Genomic DNA, 19,432 nt, shown 5'->3' on the forward strand with positions numbered 1-19,432 from the left:
AGGCACAAGATAGTAGCTCAAGAGAGACTAGAATATACATATCTCCCTCCCTTCTCTCAGTTTAATCCCAATGCAGCTGTAGTGGTTCCTTCATGTATTTTAGGGTCCCACATGTACTGGTCCTTGGCTAGCATACCTACAGCTGGCTAATGAGAGGACTCAGACTCCAGATATGAGAGGATGTTGGCAAGATTACCTGATTGAAAAAAAAATCAACAGTGTGTCACCTCTTCCCCATTGGTGTGTTCATGAACTCTGGACTTAAGCAGGAAGGGACCAACTTCTATTGGTGAGACAAGCTTTAGAACTTACACAGAAATTGGTCCAATAAAAGATATTACCTCATCCACCTTGTCTCCCTAATATCCTGAGACCAACATGGCTACAACAACAATTCATAAAACTTTCATCTGTCAGCTTCCATGGCAAAAAGAGAAACATTAATGAGTAAAAATGCTAATTATGTTTCTTTTAACTAAAAACTAGTTTATGCACAAGACTTTGTTTAGATCTACATAAAGTTTCAAGTGTTGAAATAAAATCATGCAGTGAATGTGTGCAAAAAATATTTCAAATCACCCCTAAAATAAAAAAGGCACATTTAACTGTTTCAGATTACTAAATGGATTTAAGATCTGATCATGCAACTAGAACTAAATGGGTGGACCCTGATACAGATCTAATTGCAGGATCTTATTTATCTTCTAGAAAAGTGAACTTAATTATGGAGTTGTTATCAATACTTCTGTAATGCTCTGTGCTTCTGCAAGATTTTGTTTCTTCTTCTTGATAACTTTAACAGAGAGAAGGGTTGACAGATAAATCTATCACCACTTTAGCCTCTTCTATAAATTTTATATTGAATATGCTACACTGGGTAAACAATTCGTAAGAACATTGGACGAAGGTTAAGGTTGCCAAACACCCTTGCCCTGCCCCGCCCCTGCCCCGCCCCTTCTCGGATGCCTGGCCCCCCACTAACTCCATCCCCCCCTCCCTCAGTTGCTTACTCTCCCCCACCCTCACTCACTTTCACCTGGCTGGGACAGGTGGTTGGGGTGTGGGGGGGGTGCGGGCTCTGGGCTGAGAGGTGGGGCCGAGGGAGTTGGAGTGTGGAAGTGGGCTCCAGGTTGGGGCAGGGGGTTGGGTTGCAGTAGGGGGTGGCTGCCCCTGCACCTAGGAGCCAGACATGCCGGCCGCTTCCGGGAGCGACATGGAGCCAGGGCAAGTAGAGAGCCTGCCTTACCCCCGATGTGCTGCCTGGACTTTGGCCTATTAAAATCTCCTGGATTTCCTTTAATAGTCACCGGGAGATTGAGGTCAATTCCAGGAGACTCCTGGCCAGTCCAGAAGGGTTGGTAACCCTTATGAAGGTAGAAGTTCTACCTGGTTTGAAACCATCTAATTTTATGGTCAAGACACTGCTAGCATAGAATAGCAATACAAATTATATTAATACGTACACAGAAAGCACTGCCCCAGGTTCTTGTTTTCTCTGTCTCCCATTACTGTTCCCCCATGTTTTTGTGTATGTATTTAAGGTTCACCCATTGTTACTTCCTACCATCTATAGATTTCAATCCTGTGAAAGCTTATGCACCTGCTTAACTTTAGGTGCTATGAGTAATCCCATGGAAATAAATAGGACTAGTCGCAGTGCATAGTTAAGCATGTAGATAAGTCTTTGTGAGATCAGGGCCTTAATTTTTAATTATGATCAGTTGAAACTCTTAGTTTGTAGCCCTCTACAGTTGGTCAATCAGTCAACTATAGACATCAATAAGAAGAGGCTGCCACAGCAAAACTATTGGTCTTCCTACTCTTCAAGGCAAGAGTGAGAGTTGTACAAAACTCACTGCTTTTGGAGAATTATGTGGAGTCTTCCCCCCCTTTAAAATATAATGCTCTGGAATTATTATTTTAACCACATAGGGGCAGGTGTCATAGTCATTGTTCTATAGCAGGGATCGGCAACCTTTGGCAAACAGCCTGTCAAGGAAATCTGCTGGCGGGCCAGGATGGTTTGTTTACCTGCAGCATCCGCAGGTTTGGCCGATCGCGGCTCCCACTGGTCCCAATACTCCCTTTCAGGTCACTGGGGGCTGCGGGAAGCGGCCCGGGCTAAGGGATGTGCTGACCACCGCTTCTCACAGCCCCTATTGGCCTGGAATGGCGAACCGCAGCCAGTGGGAGCTGCAATCGGCCGAAACTGTAGACGCTGCAGGTAAACAAACCATCCTGGCCTGCCAGCAGATTTCCCTGACAGGCCACATGTCAAAGGTTGCTGATCCCTGTCCTAGAGTTTGAGGCCGGATCATCTACTCTGACCTCCTGAATATTACAGGCCACCAACAGTACCCAGCACTAAACCCAACAACCAAAATTAGACCAAAGTATTACAGCGCAAAGGAAACTAGACTAGGCTAGTATATGCCACAGGCAGAAAATAGGAGGGACCGAGATGACCAGCACTTGAGGACCCTACAATGCCAGGGAAATGGTTAAGTGACATATTTCCAGATAATTGAAGAGGAAGGCAAAGAATACCCAAGTTCACTGCCAATCTGACCTGGGGAAAATTCCTTCCTGACCCTACATATGGTGCTCAGATAGACCCTAAGCATGTTCATAAAAACCAAATGAACGCAACTGTTGTTGATTTGTTATGCTTAGCATTAGTGCTAGTATTTATTTAATGTTCATCAACATGGCATCTGGGCACATTTGCAAGGCTTAAACTGAGTCATGTAAGACCTCTATAAGAAAGAGTAAAAACCATGTTCTTTTTCTAGAACAAATCTGAGAGATATGCTCCCTTCTTGCAGTTTAGGCCGCAGTCGGGCAAAGACTTATGTGCATATTTAAGAGTTTATAAGATCAGAGTCTCTGAGGGCACTTCACTGCACTAGTGGAGTAAAAAAGTGCTACATTTCTGTCACAGGGGCAATGGGAAAGCAAGGAGCTATGGCTAGGGTTAAAACTTCCCAACAAAGATGTTCTTTAAACAGCCATCTTCAAAAAGGAGTTATTGAAAAGTTCATGTCCCAAGTAATTAACTGATGGGAAGCAATAATAAGCAAACTTCAGGTGGACACTCGTGTGGGCCAGGGGCTGTGGTGACAGTCCAGCTCCTCAAAGGGACTTAAACACACCTAAACCCAGATTTAGATGACTAAGATTTAGGCTGTACTGTCATCCACAAAACGCCCACGTAGCTGCCACCTAACCTTATAAGTACCTAAACTTACTCAGTGCCAAAAGTGGGCAAGGGATAGAAAAACAGTGGAATTGTTATGGTCCCAGTCCTGCCACTCTAGGAATAATAGTTGATGACACTGGGAGCTGCACTCCTGATTCAATGCAGACCTTACTGAAAACTACTTCCTAGCATGGATTTATAGAACCAGGTGGGTCTCCTCTCTGTCTCTAGCAATACGCTGAACACTCAAGGGCACTTCATTTTTAATATATTGTATAACCAGAAATTGTAAAACTTTATTTCTTATAAAGCCCATATGGAAATGACATGTACAGTAAATACTCTTCAGTTTTGTAATATTATTTACAAGCTGTCATCATGGGCATCTGAGGCTAAATAAATAAAAGAAATGAAGCTATTAACATGCTAAATCTTCATGTTCTGTGGCTTGCTGAGCTTGAGCTGAACTGCTCAAAAAAAGGATGCTTTCCCTTCACTAACTTCTTAGACTTGCATTAACAAGCCTCCAGTGATGTTACATTAACCCCCTACAGCTGGTTAATTAGCCCAATACCAGGTGGAGTTGACAGTATCAGAACCAGCACAAACACTTGGAGAGAGTTTACCTGCATCGAGAGAGAACCTGGTGTAATTATTTCCTAGTAAGCTGTTATAATAATGTAACCCCAAGTTAAATGCTAAAACAATGAAGCAAATTCTAAACATAACTGTTTCCCCATCCTACCCTCCTACTCCACATTTGCTGTCTTATATGGCAGCCCATGTGCCTAGAGAAAGCCTATACCCGAGTGTACCTAGAGAACTTTCAGACTCTTCATTACAGGATTAAGCTCTCTAAAGTAAATTCCAAACTATTACATGCAGGAGAGCTTGGGGAACACATTAAAAGTCAGATCTAGTTAATGTGTACTTGGTGTGTCTTGGGCTGGCTATCTAAAAGCTGAGCGTACAATAAATTGCAATCTGTATGTACCAGTGGTTTGTTACATTTTGTAAACTCCAGTTATTTGAATTCAGATTCTAAAGACTGTTTAGTCAGGTATCAGTTTGGGTTTAGTATCGCTTCATGTTATTTCTTCATTGACATTTAGAGTTTTAACAATATAGTAAAACTATTACAAGTCAAGTGAAGCTGAACAAAATCAACCCAAATCAAAGCCTTTCTGTTGCATCTGTTTTTCTTGTCTTGACCATGTTTTCTTCATATGCAGAAGCATGTAATTTTATTTATGTATTTTGTTGGTGGAGGATGAGTGACATTAAGGGACCAAAATTGTTCTCACATACATGGACTCAACTTCATGCTTATGCAAAATAGTCCATAAGTATTAGTTTTCAGCAAAGGCATTGGACTGAAATTTTGGAGAGAGACCTTGGTTCAGTTCCTAGCTCTGCCATAGGGTCTCCTGTGTGAGCCTGAAAAAGTCACTTAGTGTTTCGGTTCTTCTGTTCCCCATCTGTACAAATAATGATACTTAATAAAATGTCCATATCCAACAGGGTTTTTGTGAAAATAAATTAATGCTTTTGAGGTGCTCAGATACTGTGGTGATGGGAGACCTATCAGTACATATATAAATAGTTTTTTGGGAAAACCCACATTCCCTCATACTGAAGGGAAGATAAATTTTCATAATAGGCATATTTTTAATCTGTTCCTATAAATCTACCTAAGATGTATACCAGATGTCGTACTACATATTAGTACAGCTTTACTGTTGTCATTATTATTTTATTTGTTACTTTTTAAAGGTCAACAGTATTCTCAGTACTGTATAGAACACAGAAGTCCTTGCCCTACAGCACTTTCCCTCTAAGTAAAACACAAATTTCACAGTCAAATCAATGTTCTGTGTATACTAGGCACATGTATTGGTTGGGTATCAACACGGCTATAGGCACATTAAATGATTTATACCTTTTGATTCCTAATCAGCATAACCGAGGCCCCCTGTATGGTATACAGTCCTCGATAGGTAGTGAGATAGAAGTGTGTTTTGAGGAAGAACTTGAATGTGGAGAGGGCAAGTATAAAACAAGCTAGTTTATAATACTGTCCAAAATCTTTAGCATGATATTTTTCAGACAATGTTTGCAAATTTTGAGTCGGCAAAATTTCTGAGAAATGATAGTTGTTTTGGAGGAAAAAAAGTTGTTAAAACAGCCAAAGGAATACGTGTGCCTTGCCCAGCTGTATACCTTCTTCTGTACCTTGTATTAATGTCTGTTCCTATATACTTTGTTCTTTTAATTTTCCACTTAAGTACCAGATACGAGATCTACATGGCTCAAGCAGTAACTTAAAAATCAGATATTACCAAATGCTTACTGCTGACAAATACATTGTTGTTGCTGCTATTTAACTAATTATGCCTCTCTCTGTTACACCGTCTGTACATATATTAGCAGCACTGAAAAGATGTTTCTGCAACATCGTTAAAGGGAAATTGCTTTTTTCAGAACCTACTACAATATGTAAGATCACAAGTAGTGGTAGTCACTGCATAGCTTAAAACCTCCACTGCTGATGTTACAATATTTGTGGATTTCAAGTTGTACAAATGCAATCAGAAATCTCCAGCACTCAACTTGAAGTGCTGGTCATACTTAAAGTTCATCAAGGTGCAGGGTTGTGTGAACATGTACTGAGATGGGGACAGAGATTAGCAAAAAGTGGGGAAGCAAAAGTGGATGGGAACCTGGGAGGCAGTGACCATGAAATGGTCGAGTTCAGGATCCTAACACAAGGAAGAAAGGAGAGCAGCCTAATACAGACCCTGGACTTCAGAAAAGCAGACTTTGACTCCCTCAGGGAACTGATGGGCAAGATCCCCTGGGAGAATAACATGAGGGGGAAAGGAGTCCAGGAGAGCGGGCTGTATTTTAAAGAATCCTTATTAGGTTACAGGGACAAACCATCCCGATGTGTAGAAAGAATAGTAAATATGGCAGGCGACCAGCTTGGCTTAACAGTGAAATCCTTGCTGCTCTTAAATTCAAAAAAGAAGCTTCCAAGAAGTGGAAGATTGGACAAATGACCAGGGATGAGTATAAAAATATTGCTCGGGCTTGCAGGAGTGAAATCAGGAAGGCCAAATCACACCTGGAGTTGCAGCTAGCAAGAGATGTTAAGAGTAACAAGAAGGGTTTCTTCAGGTATGTCAGCAACAAGAAGAAAGTCAAGGAAAGTGTGGGCCCCTTACTGAATGAGGAAGGCAACCTCGTGACAGAGGATGTGGGAAAAGCTAATGTACTCAATGCTTTTTTTGCCTCTGTCTTCACGAACAAGGTCAGCTCCCAGACTACTGCACTGGGCAGGAGGGAGGAGGTGACCAGTCCTCTGTGGAGAAAGAAGTGGTTCGGGACTATTTAGAAAAGCTGGACGAGCACAAGTCCATGGGGCCGGATGCGTTGCATCCGAGAGTGCTAAAGAAGTTGGCGGATGTGATTGCAGAGCCATTGGCCATTATCTTTGAAAACTCATGGCGATCGGGGGAGGTCCCAGATGACTGGAAAAAGGCTAATGTAGTGTCCATCTTTAAAAAAGGGAAGAAGGAGGATCCTGGGAACTACAGGCCAGTCAGTCTCACCTCAGTCCCTGGAAAAATCATGGAGCAGGTCCTCAAGGAATCAATTCTGAAGCACTTAGAGGAGAGGAAAGTGTTCAGGAACAGTCAGCATGGATTCACCAAGGGCAAGTCATGCCTGACTAATCTAATTGCCTTCTATGATGAGATAATTGGCTCTGTGGATGAAGGGAATGCAGTGGACATGTTGTTCCTTGACTTTAGCAAAGCTTTTGACACAGTCTCCCACAGTATTCTTGCCAGCAAGTTAAAGAAGTATGGGCTGGATGAATGGACTATAAGGTGGATAGAAAGCTGACTAGATTGTCGGGCTCAACGGGTAGTGATCAATGGCTCCATGTCTAGTTGGCAGCCGGTATCAAGTGGAGTGCCCCAGGGGTCGATCCTGGGGCCGGTTTTGTTCAACATCTTCATAAATGATCTGGAGGATGGTGTGGATTGCACCCTCAGCAAGTTTGCAGATGACACTAAACTGGGAGAAGTGGTAGATACACTGGAGGGTAGGGATGGGATACAGAGGGACCTAGACAAATTGGACGATTGGGCCAAAAGAAATCTGATGAAGTTCAACAAGGACAAGTGCAGAGTCCTGCACTTAGGATGGAAGAATCCAATGCACCGCTACAGACTAGGGACCGAATGGCTCAGCAGCAGTTCTGCAGAAAAGGACCTAGGGGTTACAGTGGACGAGAAGTTGGATATGAGTCAACAGTGTGCCCTTGTTGCCAAGAAGGCCAATGGCATTTTGGGATGTATAAGTAGGGGCATTGCCAGCAGATCAAGGGACGTGATCGTTCCCCTCTAGTCGACATTGGTGAGGCCTCATCTGGAGTACTGTGTCCAGTTTTGGGCCCCACACTACAAGAAGGATGTGGAAAAATTGGAAAGAGTCCAGCGGAGGGCAACAAAAATGATTAGGGGACTGGAACACATGACTTATGAGAAGAGGCTGAGGGAACGGGGGATGTTTAGTCTTCAGAAGAGAAGAATGAGGGGGGATTTGATAGCTGCTTTCAGTTACCTGAAAGGGGGTTCCAAAGAGGATGGATGTAGACTGTTCTCAGTGGTAGCAGATGACAGAACAAGGAGTAATGGTCTCAAGTTGCAGTGGGGGAGATTTAGGTTGGATATTAGGAAAAACTTTTTCACTAGGAGGGTGGTGAAACACTGGAACGCGTTAACTAGGGAGGTGGTGGAATCTCCTTCCCTAGAAGTTTTTAAGGTTAGGCTTGACAAAGCCCTGGCTGGGATGATTTAGTCGGGGATCGGTCCTGCTTTGAGCTGGGGGTTGGACTAAATGACCTCCTAAGGTCCCTTCCAACCCTGATATTCTTTGATTCTATGATTAGGTGAGCACTTAGTTTAGTTCAGCAAAGAGAACTCTTTTCTGAGGTGAGACTAGTGTACCTTATTCATTGGCAGTTTCAGTATGAAGAATTCGTGAACTGTAGCAGTATTTAACTTACTATCTCTTAGGGTGTATTTGAGGATTAATATTAGTCTTTACATGTGTTTTTCACAGGGCACTTAAATGCTGGCTAGGGAGTTGGAGACAATATATACATGCAAAAATTGCAATTGAAAACATTTTGTCTTTGTGCCCTGTTTTATTGCTAGACAGTAAAGACGTTCTCTCCACACAACTTTTTCCTTGCGTCTCCTTTTTCTATGGCCTACTGCTCCTTTCAGTCCTCACTCCTGTTCCTTTTGTAGAGACTTTTAGCAAATTTAGACTACTCCAATCCTTTGTGTGACATTTCCTAGATACTCTCTTTTTTTAAACTTACATCAGATTTATATTTTGTTTTCTCTGCTAAAATGTTGACACTTGTGAATTGCAGACATGACTGAAAGGGGCACTTGCAACTGGTTTGCAGACTTCTCCACTTGAATCATAAGAAAACTTGAAAACAGCTACGCTTGGAGTTTAACTGTGTCTGGGAGCCACAAATACAATAGTCTGACAGAATTTTTATTTTTCCAGCAGATTGTCAGTAGAAGTACTGTATTCTCTGAATTTTTGTGCTCTGGCTTCCTGCAAAACTACTGAAGCTGCGCTCACCATCTGTTCCAAGTACAGACTTGGTTCATTGGAATGGAATACATTAGGTAAGTCACCTGGTGGAAATTATACAGTACCTCTCCTGCGTACCTCACTGGCTAAGTCTGTCCAGGGTGTTCAGGAAGCACAGCCTAGCCCAGCAGGAGCTATGTTCCGTGCGTCAACATTCTTATTGAATGCAGTGATCCAGCTGGAAAACTCCTGCAGTTTTGGCTGCAGCAGTAGGAGCAACCAGCAGCACAGGATGCTGCGTATCAGTGGCCTCAATAAGTCACAAACTGATCATAGCCTTTTGAGAAAATTTCTGATCGGAGTTCACTTTTCAAAGTGACTGCCAAAGTTTGTGTGTTGAGATCTGGATTTTGGTTCAGATAATCTCTAGCTTTCCAACACACTATTTTCTGATTTAACTAACCATTTGTCAAGTCGTCGTGTTTATTCATAAACCAAGGGTGAAATATTTTGATTTTTGAATTTTTTTTAAAGTTTGGTAACATCCCACTCCTCCAATTCTGAGATTGATGAACATGAATGAGTGGGAGTTACTCACTAGTCATGAGTATTTTTTAGGCATATTGTAAAATTTAGGTAACTCAAAAATGCCTTATTTTTAAAATTTTAGACTTGAGAATCAAATGCCTTTGGTAGATTGGAAGAAATTTGGTTTAAGTATAATAACTTCATTACAGTTCATTAAATTACTGTGTATGCTGACAGACTTTTTTAACTGAATGTTTCAGCCATGATCGTGGAGTGGTGATTTTTTTGTAATTTGTTCCAAAATGCCAACAGCCTGTGGCCACATAATCAAAGGCATGAGTTACACAAGTTTTAAAAATGCCTATCTTAAGATGCATCCGATGAAGTGAGCTGTAGCTCATGAAAGCTTATGCTCAAATAAATTGGTTAGTCTCTAAGGTGCCACAAGTACTCCTTTTTTTTTTGCGAATACAGACTAACACGGCTGCTACTCTGAAACCTATCTTAAGAATTGTGTAATAGGACAATAACTACTGTTTAAAACTAGTAAAGGTAAATTCAGGCTGAAATTTTGTGGTGTCAGACTTCAGTTTAGTGTGAATAGCATTTTACATCTGATTTACACACCCTTAATGTCAAACTTAATCAAGGAAAAATGTCCCCCATCTCATAGGGTGAGGATATTGATTGGACCAGAAGTGTAATAAATAGCTTGGAAAGAAGGGAGAATGGCTTTTCCTAATCCCTCAGCTCTCCGCCTCTTGTTGGCCAGCCAGAGGAGAGCTGGGAGCTGATAGGCCACACACCCACCCTCCCCAACACACCATTAATTTGAACTTCTTTTAGGGACTTGTGTCCCCTTTTTATGTCTGATTTACAAACCCTTAACATCAAACTTCATAAATGAAAAATGCTCAGTGGCATAGCTGCTGTGCATGGCTATTGTGTCTTCATGAGGTGTGTTTTAAGTTGGTAAAGTTATTTGCAGTAAAATATTACTCCTACTTTGTTGAAGCAACAGAAGAAAATTCACATGGCTACAATGCAGCCTGATAGTGCATATAATGAACTTCCATCTTGAATGATCTTTTGCAAGTCTTCTTCTTTGGAAAGAGTAAGGGTAGGAGGGTTAGGTTTTTCAAATCCCTCAGAATTACATCTTCCAACTTCATTTGTGGTCAGCCTCATAGTCTACCTCCTTCAAGCTCAGCTCTATATATTTTCTAGGAGTATAATGCCTTCCACACATTGGGCATTTCCTCACCATTACAGTCTGGTTCTCAACTTCTACAAGACTGCAACTTGCTGGGATTGTCTATGTATCTCCTACTTTGTAATTCAGTCTTTTATGCTTTTTCTAAAAAGAGTAAGAAGTAATATTGTCTGATTTTGTTCTGTATATTTTGCCTCTGATTAAGCAACTCTGAGAAACATAAAAATCTGACACAAGATCTTTTTACAGACTGTGGATATTGATTTGGTAAGGCCTTTTCCATACTAAAACCATAGTGATTTGAGTTTCTATTTTTATTCTTTGATATAATGTATGAAAATATGTGGTTTATAGCTAAAAACAGCATGCAGAATTTATTCAAGTCTAATTCAATTTACAGTTAATTTCTGGTAAAATACAGTAAATCAGAGATGTTACTGTATGATTTCGCTGTTTAGAAGATGGTATGCCAGCTATGCCACCATATTTTTCCCTACCATGTTCTTCATGGGTATTTAATGAAATGATAATAAAAAGATTTCTTTCTGTCATTCAGGAAAGCTTAGTGGAAATATTTGTGGCTTTCATTCTGTGAAAATGTTTCTGAATATTTAATGATTCTTCTTGAAGTGCTGGTCCCTCTGTGTATTGCATTGTCGGCTTTGCATATGCTCCATATGCCTGAGACAAGAATTCTTGCAAGTAGTGTCCATTAGTCTGTACCCGCACACCTGTTTTCCTCAGTTTCTGAACCAAGGGTATAAGGGGCGGGGCAGACTGCCTGCCTCTCCTGTTCCTTCTTATCACTGCATGGCCTGAGTCAGAATCATCCAGCATCTGGAGCTTCTCCTTTCTCTTCTTCCTGTAAATATTCAAAGTTTTGATATTATTCTTAGTTTTGTTGTTAATGTTTTGATCATTCTAATTAGTTAATGTTAAAATCCCCAACCTGGGGAACCATCCTGGTCTCCTGGCACAGGACTTAGATTATGCTCAGGATTCCAGGCTTCAAAAACTGCATTTCCTGCTCCTTTCTGGTCAGTGATGACCACTGGCACTGCCTCTACAGTCTTGGAGAGGCACATATCTCACCCCGTACATCAGCCAGAGTCAGCAAGGTGCGCACCCCCTACTTCTATGTCTGACTCCAGAATGGAGAAGGGCAGAAGGAAGGATCCTTTCTCTCATCAGAGTAAAGGACACTCTCACAAACATAAAAACAGATCTTCTAAAAGGAGAAATCCCTCCCTACTCCATTCAAGTCCGGTGAGCCTTCACATCCAAGCCATGAGGAGTTATGTTCACCTAACTTGCATGGGCATGTTCAAAAGACTCATAGGATGAAGACTACTTCAGTTCTAGCCTTTGCATCAACTCCAGCACTGACTATGATGCCACCTAAAACAAAACACCAAGGCCAGGAACTGCCATACCTTCAAACACTGTGAGGTTTGAGTCTCGTTCACCAAGCCCTGTAAAGAGTCACCATCTAAAGCTTCTCCAGTGGTATCAGTCCTCTGAAGGTACCAGCAATTTAAACCTCTCCTGATCATATCTTCATCATCCCCGACCCACAATCTCCCTTGTTATTGGGACTGCTCCTCACCAGTGAGATACAAACACCTGTGGGAATCCAGGACTCCAGAAAGTCAATCCCCATCCCATCCACTAGCCATGATTCCCACTCAGTGGCTCTGTCAGCACCACCAATAGACTCAGATCAGAACTTTTCATCTTTGGGAGAGTTGGATGTACTGGTGGTACCATCTTCTCTCAAGAAATTCAGCCCAGAAAGGGGAGTTGAGCATTTCATGGAAACAGCCTGGGCCATACAGAAAGGAATTTCCTCCTTGGGACTGGTGGTACCCAATGCCTTGGGAACCACCACAGCCTTGTTTCAACACCTCATACTAGCCTTATTTGGGAATTTTTGAACCTGTATGCAAGTTAACTTGGAATCAATCCCTTCCAACAAAGAATCTTAGCACTCCACTCCTTCAAGGGGTCAATCTGAACTCTCTGAGCCCACAGAAGAAGGAAGAAAGATGAGCTGGATCCGCCAGTACTGCTGGTTCCCATGGGTATAGTTCTCCATCACCTGATGCGGTTATCACTCAAGCCTCTCCATCTCCCCTGAACAATCATGCACAGATTCAGCAGCTGCTATGGAGAGAGTCAGAAGAGCTGCAGATCTCCACAGAGGAGGCCAAGGACCCTCAACATAAGCTCCTGGATACCTGCAGCCTACGGGCTTCAGTTGGGTTGCTCAGGTGGTAAACAAAGCCATACTAAACAAGCAAGGGCTGTGTGATATACACTGGCTACCTATGCCCCTGTCCCTAAGAGAGGAGAGAAGTGATCCATTGCCCCAAATAAGGGAACAGGGTTCTTGTTAACCCACCCTGCCCCAAACTCCTTGGTGGTCCAGGTGACCATAGAAAGATCCAGGCAACCATGCCCAGGGGCCAATACACAGAGAAATGTCTTTACATCTACCAGCCTTCAGTTTAGGATCTCAGATTATCAGGCCCTTCTCACCAAATAAGATTTCCTGAACTATTCTAAATTCCTGAACTTAGAATTGCCCCAGAATGACAGGGCTCAAGTTCAAGCCCTTATTAATGCGGGCAAAGTAGTGGCCAAAACCACTTTACAAGCCACAGTCAATGCAGCTGATAGGATATCAAGATCCATGGCAACTCCCATTGTGATGTGGTGGAAATCGTGGTTACACTGTTTGGGAACCCCAACAAGGTTCAAAACATGGTTGAGGATGTACCTTTCAATGAGGCAGAGCACAAGGGGAGCATTTCATTTTTTGGAAACAAAATGTCTCAATAGATTGCGCCTTTGATTTCAATGTAATTTCACATCAGATCACTAGTGTAGACTCCTGAAGATATAGGTTGGTGGGGAAACCTTACATAGTTAAGGTTTTGTGTGGAAAAAAATGAACATTTTGTTCCTTAAAATTTTCACAAAGTCAAAGGCCATTTCTGCCAATAGAAAATGACAATTTCTTGAAAACTTGCGGGGGGGGGGAGGGGGCAGTTCCTTCAAAATTGGTCCTTTCCCTTGTGAAAATCATATCAGAAAATTCATGAAAATTCAGGATCAAGAGGAGAGACAGAAATTTGCTGACTTTTGCCACAAAAATCTCTGTTCACTGGTAGAAAATAGAACAATATGTGAAATAGAAAAAAAACCCTCACTTTTGGTGTTCAAGATGAAAATCAGTAATTTTTCACAGCAGTACTCTCAACTCCCGCCCATTATGTAATAGCAGCTATCAAAGGAACATCTATGACTTGCTGTACTAAAAGACGTAATTACATGATGTTCAACATGCATTAGACTACAGATAATTTGTTTAGAGATGAATGTTCATTCTGTGAAAGGTTAAGTAGCATCTATCTTTTATATTTTCTTGTTTTCTTACATAGGGGTAGCCTGCTGTCGGTGTCATAGTACTGAAGAAAGACGGAGATGCAGTTTAAAGTACCCATGCTTTTTGAATTTTAATTAAATGGGAAAATAGCACATGGCCCCGCAGTGCACACCTACTTTAATTTAATGTTTAATATTGACAAAAGTTCTTGAGTGGCATAATCCTAAAAAGCTAGCTGCTTGTGTACAGATTGCAAGTCATGCTGCTAATGTAGTGCTTATATGTTTTCTACACGCAGTGTGCTCCTTTTCAATATGTACAATTTTGTGTATACAATTTTCATGTAAAGGAGATACCCTATTACCTTCTTAGTTAAGGTTGTGTTATTACTTTTACACTTAAAACTGTATAAATCTGTAGAACTCACATTATATTACCATATTTTTAACCATCTGAAAAGTTCAATTTGAGTATCTAGATAATTATTTCACCAGGTTTGCCAACAGTTTTTATTTTCTAAACACTATAAAATCCCTCTCTTCTTAAAATTTCATTTTTTTCTTGGATCCCCTGTAACTAAAATATATAAATATTTCAAATTTTCCACAGTTATCAGTCTTCACTAAAACACTGACATAAGGACACAGACCCAACCCACTTCTGACGAATATCACCATAATGTATTTTCTTTATTGCCATAGAAGCAGTGGAGACTGTCTCCCCAAAGTGCTTCCCGACACAGAAGCAGGAGACGAGATCTGATGACAGCTGGAGCCCAGTAGGGGAGCCATGCAAGTTAGGTGTTGCAAGGCCTGTACTCCATCTGATCCTACTATCCATTTACACTGCAGAATAAGTAATTCAGCATGATTTGTTGTATAGCACACCCAGAAATGGTGTACCTACAGCTATGAATTTCTGGGGATATCCTAATGGAAATCTGAGACAACCGGGAGTAACACAGATGAGGTAATTAGTGTAGTTATTTTGGAGAGGTGGGGAAGTCAGATATGTGGTCCTGGCTGAAACTTATGGAGAGAGACCCTAATTTTTAAATTCAAGTTTGGGTTCAGGCCTGGATTTTTAATTCCTTTCCAAAATGTGTAAGTATTTGCATTGATGATTCTGATTAGAGTCCATCATTGATTATTTTATTTTTCTGAGAGTCATCAGTGTGTTCAGCTCTGGTTGGGGTACATGTATTATGCTGATTATATGTTATCATATCATTAATTAATAAAAGTTGTAACCATTACCATTTAACATAATGGATCTTGTGGTTTAATTTTGACAGGCTGTGGCATTTCCAATGGAAAAGATGAGCTATAAAAATTAGCATTAGATGACTAATACATCTTTTCTATCTGCCTGCTATTGTAGTATAAGCAAATTGGTTTTAATAGGTGCCATGTTTGTATTGAAATAACTGAGGTAAATCTTATTGTGGGTCTCATTCACTTTAAATTTAAAATCCCAACCACACGTGAACAAAATTAATTCCCATTTCATCCTTATCTTCTTGGGTGATCTTGTCCAGCATTAGCCACCTTATCTGATTGTTACTACCAGTCATTCATGCATTTCTGTGCATTGGAGAAACAGGTTTCACACACTGAAAAGTGGGGTATTGCTCTGCAAACAAAACAATTACCCCCAACACAAAAAATACAGAGTACTTTGAAGTATTTCAGTATTTTTCCTCGCACAAGATGCTTCTCTATTTAGGTTTCCTATGCCTTTATATTGTATTATTTATTTTTTCTGTTGCACATCCACAAAAAGCAAAATTAAGATCCAATACACTTATGTTTCAGATTTTCTCATTAGTGAAATCCTCTTCTTTATGCTAAAAGGAAGGGAGTCAGAGATGGACTCATTGGGAGCATACACAATTCAGAAGAGTTGAGAGAGGTAATATATGCCACAAAAGACAAGGAGTACAGGTCTCCAGAGATCTGTGTCTGACTCTAAATCCTGTGACTTCACTACCATAATAATAATGCCCAGTTATTCTGTTGCATTCTTCATCCATAGATCTCAAAATGACTGACAAATGAAGATAAAAACCATCACCCCATTTTGAAGAAGAGGAAAATGAGGTAGGGAGGAGTACGGTAATTGCCTAAGATCACAGCAGGTCACTGACAGAGCTGGGGGTAGAACTCAGATCTCTAGTTGGCCATGTGGAGCAAGACCCTTAATGCAACTCAGTGGTATTTGTCTGTCTGTTCTATGATAAGTTTTGAAAACAGAAAAGCCTGATCTCCACTGGGGTGAGAGGAAAATCAGGCACAGAGAGTGTCCATGTGTTGCTGCAGGCACAGCAATTTTTCTGGTGTACCCTGTTGCTGCCTACACACATCACAGACAAAATGTGCAGTTTGTTTGGCTTCCAAGGTAGATGCCTACATTTAAAAAAAAAAAAAAACTTGATCAACTGCCTCATCTAGTGTCCTGTAAGAAATGGAAAAAATTCTTGGGACAAAAAGAATATGTTACAGTATACGAACATAGTCTTCAAAAAATGACTACAGGCATGGGTGCATTTCCTGGCTTCCATTCTTTCCAAAATTACCTGTGGAGGCACATAAATCAAAAGTATGTATGCTTATACCTTATAAAATGTTTTACTGCATATATTTCTCATTCTTTCACATAACAGATGAACAAAGGGAATGTTTTATGAATTGGGCTCTTAAATTGCTTACTTTCTTTGTTAAACCTTGATGTTTTTGCACATCGTATATTAGAGAAGTATGCAAACATTTTCTTATAGGGGAAAATTTCTAATTTCCTTTTAAAAACTGGCAACCTTATGACTCAAAAACATGATAAAACATCACAGCCTATTTCTAAATGCTTTGCATTTTAATATGGTTGAAGTTAAGGCAGTAAGCAATTTCAGAGATTTTCCCTTGAGCTGTGTAGTTCTTTTCATATGTAATTATTCTCTGAGTGCATTAGATAATGCTATGGTTCCCACAGCTGTATACACATCTATAAATCATTAATGAGGCAGTTAACTGAAACAAAACTATAAAAGATTTGCATTACCCAGCAGAACCCAGCCTTAATTGACTTCCAGTTATTTACAATTAATTTTTCCATTTGGAATAATGATTGCAAGTAACTTAGTTTTTTTTTTTTATTGCTCAGGAATTAGATGCTGTCTATTCATCAAAAGTTTTTACAACAAAACTCTGTCAGCAACAAGCCTGAGGTAAACTTATTTTTATAGACTATATGCACAATTTGTGCACACACTGATATATATAAACCGTGCATTAAAATTATTGTGTGAAAATAGTGAGTTGGGGTAAAGTGGTAGTCCAATTTCAACATTTTTTAAAATCACATTCCTAAATTATACATTATTTTATGTTAATTTCCTTTTATATAATAGGTGTATGAAAGGAAAAGTGATGGATGAAAATGTCTGTATGGTAGATAGACAAGGTGCATGAGGCAATATTTTTTCTTGGACCAACTTCTGTTCGTGAGAGAGACAAGCTTTCGAACTTACACAGAGAGCTCTTCCTCAGGAACTGAAGAAGAGCTCTGTGTACGCTCAGAAGCTTGTCTCTCTCACCAACAGAAGCTGGACCAATAAACGCTCACCCGCCTTTTGTGTTTAATATTCTGGGACCAATATGGCTACAACAACACTGAATGGTAAATGACAGACTAAACCATGTTAGTTAGGAATGAATAAATGCATAGTGATGCATATGGATTATTTTAGTCCTTTTTTCCCTTTGACTGTAATTTAGACATTAGGGCATAAATGCTCCAAAGTCTATTAAGTTAATGTGCGTTTTGTTACTCTCTTTTCAAATACCATATACATGAATCTAATATATATTGTAAATTTTTGCAGATCATTGACTCAATCTAGGGATGCCAGTGTCTGGTAGACATGTATAACTAAAAGACCTGTTCTCCCTGTCATACATGCATGACTCTGATTGACGCTAATGGTTTTATATGTATTTATCAAGAAGGGAAAGACCTTGAATACATGTGTTGAAACTTCTAATGAAACTTCTAAGGTGAAAAAAGATGTAACCCACGCACAGCAGCTGACTTTAAACTTCATCAGCTCAGTTGGGTTTTAATTTTCCAAACAGCCAAGTAATTAGGCATATTAAGAGTAACTGCTGGCCAATTTTCAGTTTTTAAATTGTAAGGGGTTTAAAAAGTCCCTCAAAATACGCTGGGATCTGATGAATGTATAGCATTGACCTTGGAAGCCTGTGCTCCCCTCTGTGCCTGCCTAAATGAACCACTTTCTTATTTCTCCAATCCACCACAGAGTAAGAGTGCAAAGCAAAAAAAAAAAAAAAAAAAAAAAAGTATTTTCTGTGGTCCAAGTAGAATGCAGAGGGATTTCGCAGGAGGAAAAATGGCTACATTTCTTTTTCTAAAAAATTTAAATAAAATTGTTACCCTTGTCCTGTATTTAAGGCTCCCTCCCTCCATGCACCATGAATAAGTGTGACACAAAGCTAATGGAACTGGAATGGAAATTGGAAACATAGTGAATATGGGAAAGTGCTGTCACAGTAAGAACTAAGATTTATAATTTGGGTAGACTGGGAGATGTAGTTGCACAGGTAAGTATCAGAAAACTTAATGCTGAGTGATGTTAAGGCTAATGGTTGACTTCTTAGCCTTACCAATAAGCGCCAGCTAAAGGTCACTGTAGTTGTTGCTATTGAGCTTTTGCAGATCAATCAGACACTTGTAACCTTGAAAAATCTCTCAATCTACTACAGAAGTAATTTTTTTTTTAGGTTATGTCAAGTTATGTTCCATTGGATCATGTTACAATTTGTAATGTAAAATAACATGACAAGCCTAGACATGGGTCATTCAGTCTGTCAGTAATTCAGATGCTGGCAAATTGGTCCTCCCTCTTCACCAGTCCATGAACTTCACAGATACTTAACTTCTTCATGCTATGCTAGCTCACCACATTATTTTAACTGGGAAAGCTACTAAGTTATGTGAAGTCAGAGAGGCTTTTCCAACTGAAATTGTGGTGTCACCTGATGGGGGAACGGCTTTGTTATTTGCACTAATACATTGCATACTTTAATGCAATACAAACTTTATAATATAAATTCAGATTTATATTATGTATCCAGGTTTCATATGAATAGCATAATTTTTCAATAGGACGTAATTGTCTAAGTACACCGCTACCCCGATATAACGTGGTCCTCGGGAGCCAAAAAATCTTACCGCGTTATAGGTGAAACCACATTATATTGAACTTGCTTTGGCCTCGAGCATTTCCGGTGTTAATAGTCAGCAAATCATTTTTTTTAGCACTAACACGGTGTATGCAGTACCCCCCTCCTTGTCCCACTTCTTGTCCCCTGACTACCCCATCCAGAGACCTCCCTGCCCCTAACCACCCCTCCCAAGACCCCACCCCCTATCTAGGCCTCCCTGCTCCTTGTCCCCTGACCGCCCCCTC

General features: G+C 40.4%; 1 long non-coding RNA gene across 2 annotated transcripts in view; it reads left to right on the forward strand.

Moving 5' to 3' along the window:
- The window catches only part of LOC122461604, a 621,770-nt gene that overhangs the window by 546,961 nt on the left and 55,377 nt on the right, over positions 1-19,432 (forward strand). For both annotated transcript variants that reach the window (XR_006283608.1, XR_006283609.1), the window contains 4 exons: positions 14,833-14,919; positions 15,765-15,861; positions 15,985-16,049; positions 17,107-17,170. This is a non-coding gene — a long non-coding RNA (uncharacterized LOC122461604). The remainder of the gene's footprint in view (positions 1-14,832; positions 14,920-15,764; positions 15,862-15,984; positions 16,050-17,106; positions 17,171-19,432) is intronic.

Source organism: Chelonia mydas, chromosome 9, assembly GCF_015237465.2.
Source record: "Chelonia mydas isolate rCheMyd1 chromosome 9, rCheMyd1.pri.v2, whole genome shotgun sequence".
In the NCBI taxonomy this organism is placed as follows: domain Eukaryota; kingdom Metazoa; phylum Chordata; order Testudines; family Cheloniidae; genus Chelonia; species Chelonia mydas.